The following is a 6,000-nucleotide window of genomic DNA, read 5'->3' on the forward strand; positions in this document are numbered from 1 at the left end:
GGCACCATTTTTATCTTCAATTTAGACTGGTCAGCTATGTATGTAGTATCAATACAGAATCGATCTATGACAAGTGGTACCACATTAAGAAATTCAGTTTCTTTTCTTGAAAATGTTTCATGAAAATGAATGCAAAAATTACCATATTTACAGACTTGGTCAAATTTTATAAAATGTTTTCCATTCATGTGGTAAAAGAAGTGCACATTATGGTAACCAGGCTTTTGTGTTGACTTTGCCATCACAAAAGCATGTCTTGGGTTTCCCACTAATAAAAAAGAATCCAGTAAACAAAACAAACATGAACAGCAGCCCTGACTTGAACAATTAATACTCACTCTAAGGCCACAAACTTGAGTAAAAAGTGGCGTTAGGTAAACAAGACATTTATATTGTGCTTTCTTTTATCTGAAATATAGTACATATTTAATTTTTCTATTGTTGAATGTTTCTTAATCAGTACTTTCTGTTGCTGTCTATGAAAGGTACTGACCCAGTTAATGTCATCAGGATCTCAAAACAAGCATGTTTAAATTGCGAGAAAAATGGCATACAAACCATGGACAGACACAAAGTTTGGACAGCCTAGCTTTAAATATCAGCATCAATTCTGAAATAGGTAATGCGAGAAAGGAGAGAAGTGTCCTCCCTTGTATTAATATATTGTACATGTATGACAAGTAAATTGTTCTTGTTGTAGGGTTAAACACCATCTGAGACTCGACAGCTAAACTGTATGCAGCCATACGAGTCTCTGTGATGATGAATAAATGCACATACAACACGAGCCTCGAACTAATAGTTATTCTCTGTCTCGATATGAACATGGAATACCTTCGTTTTTTTTAAACAGGTGCCTGTTGGCATCTTTATCAGTGATTCAACATGTTATGCCAATTAAGCTCATTTTGATCAGATGCTGGACTCACTTTAGTAAAATAAAAATTGTATACTGTGCTGAGAACATTTTCATACACTTGACTTTCACCTACTTTGCTCTCCATGTCCCCCCGCTTCACACAAATTTCCCACAATTTGCACGCCTTGAGAATGGCATTTGTGGGGGGGGGGGTGAAAGGCAATATTATGAACCAAGTCATTTATTCATTTGTAGAAGGCAAGTGAGTGCTGTCAAGTCATTTGAAGAAGGCAAGTGAGTGCTGTTAAGTCATTTGAAGAAGGCAAGTGATTGCTGTCAGTCTCCTGTTTACTAACAAAACTGAGTGTCTGTGCCTGCAACATCTGTCTCAGATGAAATCTTAAAGTATAGCATAGCAAATGATTAATAATTATTAATGACTTCTGAAGATTAAAATAACTTGCATATGGTAAGTATTGTTTTGTATCAATTTTCCATATCATTATGTATATCGATACACAGTGCTTAAGCACATTAGCCCAACACCCAGTGCTTAAACACATTAGCCCAACACCCAGCACCCCTCTAAGTTTGGATATGTCCCATCCTGTATTCTAAAAGATGTGCCTGTTGGGTTTGTTAAAAAAAATTAATCAAATTCGTCCGAGAAAATTTTAATTGCGCTAATGAAATGTGGAAATGGATTTTCAAGATGTTGACATACCTGCCATAACATGGTGCAATCTGGTTAAAATCAGGCTGCCCTACACATGTGAAGTGGAGATCTGATTTTAATCTAACTGTAAATAGGCATAGCTTGCTAAAACACGATTTTGTTCTCACAAAACTACAGACACAGTTTTGTTTTGAGAAGAAACAATTTTCAGGAATCTTCGATAGATCAAAAAAACAAAAACACTTTTAGTATATACCTGTTACATATAACATATATAAATGGTAAACAGTCATGACTAGAGCTGATGTAAAATTACCCATTGGGCAGTTTAAATAGCAGTAATTAAAATGCAAAGAGATCAGGTATAAACCACCATTTCAAATTTTACTTAATTGGCTGACAATAGCTAGTGAGATGTGTTTGAAGACTGCAGTGGGTAAGTGTGGATGTGTAATTTGGATTTTTAGCAAAACTTTAAAAACGTTTCAGTCATATCGCTACAATGTCTGCAGTGTGGCAGTTTATAGTGATGTCTAGGACTGGGTCATCATAATGCAGACATGTAGCATCATGTCCCTCCCAGTCTCATTACCCTGACACCAAACATGCAGCATGAATGCAGTGGGTGAGCCCATTGTGCTAATTTGCACCGGTATGATCAGCACATGGAACAATCCAATATGTATAGGCAAATCAAAGGGACGCAAGATATGTGTAGGAGAACAAAAGTTATTATGTGTCTTTGCTTTGAATGAAAATGTGTTACAGGTTTGTAAACAGCAGCAATGTTTCATTAAAGTCAAATTTTACAACATATATAAAGCATGATCATTTCTAGCGGGTACCTGATCAAAAGAAGATTGTAATAAATGTGAACTGAAAATGCTTTGTTGTAGGTTCACACAAGTCAACCCCCAAGAGAGATATAAGCATACTTCCTTTTTACTAAGTGGCAAAACGTTTAATCTGAACATAAAAATTACATGCCATAATCACTGAAAACTGTACAAGAAACATATATATTTATTTTAACATACATTTCTTTTTGCTACTTATCTGCAGTTAAATTTTTTGTCACAAATCGGCAAAATCCATGTGGAGTAGTAGTTAATACAAGACACACAAAAATTAATAAATTATTTATGCAGAGCTGCCAATCCTTGTAATTAGTGAAAAGTGGGGGAAAAATTGGTGTGACTGTGCAATGTGGATTTTTAACGTAGTTTTAACAATTTTCAGTCATATCACTATGATGTCTGCAGTGTGGCAGTTTATAGTGATGTCTAGCACTGAGGCATCATGTTGCAGACATGTAGCATGATGTCCCACCCGGTCACATTATCCTGACACCAGGCCGACCAGTCCTAACACTAAACTCTTAATGCCGAGTGCCAAGTGAACCACCTGTTACTACCATTTCTATAAGTCTTTGGTATGACTCGGCCAAGGTTTCAACCCACGACCTTTCGCTTCCAAAGAGGAAGCTCTAACCACTAGGCCACTGGAGCAGTATCCCAAAAGGAGAAGTCACATATCCCTAAAATTCAAGTCTAGCTTGACCCCTGGAGGGGACTGCAACTTTTGCTGGTGGGACTCCTATTTTTACCAAAATGAGAGTCCTGGACTCCTACTTTTAAAATCCTTGTGAGACCTCTGTCGATGATTGATGACTGAATGTTAGGCCAGATTTTGGTGTACTCCAATCTATACTTCACTTTTTGTGCAAAAGAATCTTTTTCTTTGAAGGTCAAAACATTTTAACAGTAGTGTAGCTTAATTACAAAATGGTACTAATCCAGAAAATGAAATGTATAATTATGAATAATTAGTGGTGTCGGCTCATGTACAGAAAACAATGAACTCAAGCTAATTATAATATATGCCAATCTTTTGATCTAAAAACTTCCAACACTCGAAAAAAGCTGTCTTTAAGTAGTTTCCCAACCTCTATGTGCTTTTTGCTACCAATGCGCTTACATCATCCCTGCCACCATGCCCAGTGCTAAAAATTTGTGGCACGCTGTGTGCAAAAAAGAAGGATGTATATCGGTATTTGATGCCTGAATGCACTGCCAATTTTTGGTATATTCCAAGCTAAACTTCACTTTTTGTGCAATACATTTCTTTTTACTTTGTGGTGAAGATGTTTTCAACATGCGATGCTGAACGGTAATTCAAATCAGTGTTGGCAGTGCATGTACAGAGAAAAATTCTGGTTAGGCCCCCGTTTCTTTCAAAAGCATTTGTAAAACTACTCTTGTGAATATAAATTAAATATACTAAAATAATTGTTACTGGGCAAATTATACCAATCGGCTATAGTTCTACTAACATCATGAATAACAGTACCAGACTATTTTGGCAAATGGCGATGCGATATCAAGACTAGCACTTAATGGGAAAATTTAAAATAATTGAGAATTGGGGAATTAGTGAATCTGTGAATCGCTGTAGAATGTTGTGAAATTCATGCCAAAATCTTGAGGGTTGGCAGCTATGTTTATGCATAACACTAATGTTAAATACGTATATAGTAACTCTTGCGAATAGCTGTTGAGTCACAAATCGACAAATGATAACTGCTGCATCCTGGAACTGTGCAACTTATTTTTAAGTATAACAAAATCCCTCTCCACTGACATTTTTCATTCATATAACATCCAACAGTCACGTCATTACAGCCAGTTGCTTTTAAATGATATCTGGCACCATTTATTTTCAATTTAGACTGGTCCGCTACGCATGTATTATCAAAACAGAATGAATCTATGACAATTGGTACCACATTCAAGAATTCAGTCTCTTTCATTTGAAATGTTTCATGAAAAATAATGCAAAAATTACCATATTTATAGACATGGTCAATTTTAGTTAAATTTTTTTCAGTGTTATTAAATAACAAATATTTCACTTATATTTAAAGATTTCAGTGAACATTTTATTATGTGTAGTTGTGCATTTCATTCATTTTTCCTAACCATATTAGGCTTGACAGGTTTGACAGGTAACTGGTAGAAATTTAGGAAAATTTTGACATCTCTAGATATAGTCATATATTTCAATTCTAATCAAAACTGGATTTAAAAAACCCATGGCCTCCAGAGTGGTAATAAGGATAGCTATCAGACACAACATTTTGCCACTAGCATGCATCAATCTCAATTATTATCTAAATCATCCCAGACCTTAATGATGTAAGCTCATATTTAATATTTGATAAACATCAGATCCAAGATGCCACTTCACAATCAGTAACGAGTTTAGCCAATCCTCTTACGAGACCGTATATGTGGCTTTATTTCAGTAATACATAGTAAATAGTCCTTTAATATATAAGCAGATTATATTCATACTAAATGCTTCTGTCTTTGACAGACAGACATGGTGAAATGGCATTATAATATCTAACAAGTTGTAGAAAACTGGTTCTGGAAATGATTCGGTAAATGATTTCTGCATTTTAAATAAAACAGTCTTTTAACCTGCGTAAGCCCTGAAGACATATGCCACCCTGCAATAGTTAGTGTCCTTTAAACTAACCACCATATTTTAAACAGTTGGTCAAATGCTCAGATTATGTCCCCCTTCTAAATTAACTGGAATACAGCACTGGACTCGTACACTAAGAACCCTGTGGTGTTAATGGGACTAATCTGTGGTGTATTTATCTCAGACTGTATCAACTGATATCACTAGCATCAATTAATCACCTTAAATATTGAGAAAACTAGCTGCCAAAGTCTACTAAAGGCATAAAGACAATATCCAAAACTCATGTGTACCAAATTAACCAAGATCTCCAACTTTCATTTTATTTGTCCTGACGTCATACTGAATTGTGATAGTTCAACGCCAGACCGCAGCAACCAAACTAATTTAGCCCATTCGTTTTTGCATATTAATTTGTCTAACCGACCACGTCATATATACCTTGAAACTTCTTTTCCAATGTAATCGTCAATGCCGCATAAGCACCCAGCTGTCTAGCGTGTTATGCTAAATGGCCGCAACAAGGCCGTTCACACTGTACACTCACCACTGAAAATTATCGTCAACTTTATACCTAAATCAGGTCCTATTCATATACTATGTCTAACGTATGATAGAAACATGCATACCAAATAAGTTGAAAATATTCAGATGAATGGTTATTCAATAGTTAATGCTCTCTAGAAGATTTTCTGCCAGGGACAACGTTAGAACTTGACTCAAGCCTCCATTTTCTTCATGTACGAGGTGCGCATGGGATTGTGGGATATCCCGCATCGACGCTGTTGCGGAAGTAATTGCTGTACCTTAGTCTTAAATACTCGGTATAAGTTCAATAAACTGACGCAAACATGATTTTTGTTGTTGTTGACAAAATGAAGGAAACTGTGATAAGTTTTATTCAAATTTGACGTAAACAATGTGAAGATCTCCTTGAAGTACTTTAATTGGTGATGTAATGAGACGCGATCTAAAC

At 35.8% G+C, this 6,000-nt stretch overlaps 1 protein-coding gene across 1 annotated transcript in view; it reads right to left on the reverse strand.

Moving 5' to 3' along the window:
• Nucleotides 1-5,756, reverse strand: part of LOC149791146 (uncharacterized) — a 19,734-nt gene extending 13,978 nt beyond the window's left edge. Inside the window, exon 1 of the mRNA XM_089973066.1 lies at nt 5,654-5,756. The gene's annotated coding sequence lies outside the window, so the exon portion shown is untranslated. The remainder of the gene's footprint in view (nt 1-5,653) is intronic.
• Between the last annotated feature and the right edge of the window lie 244 nt (nt 5,757-6,000).

The sequence above is a fragment of the Sinohyriopsis cumingii genome, chromosome 10 (genome assembly GCF_028554795.1).
Source record: "Sinohyriopsis cumingii isolate HCF-2022 chromosome 10, ASM2855479v2, whole genome shotgun sequence".
Lineage (NCBI taxonomy): Eukaryota > Metazoa > Mollusca > Bivalvia > Unionida > Unionidae > Sinohyriopsis > Sinohyriopsis cumingii.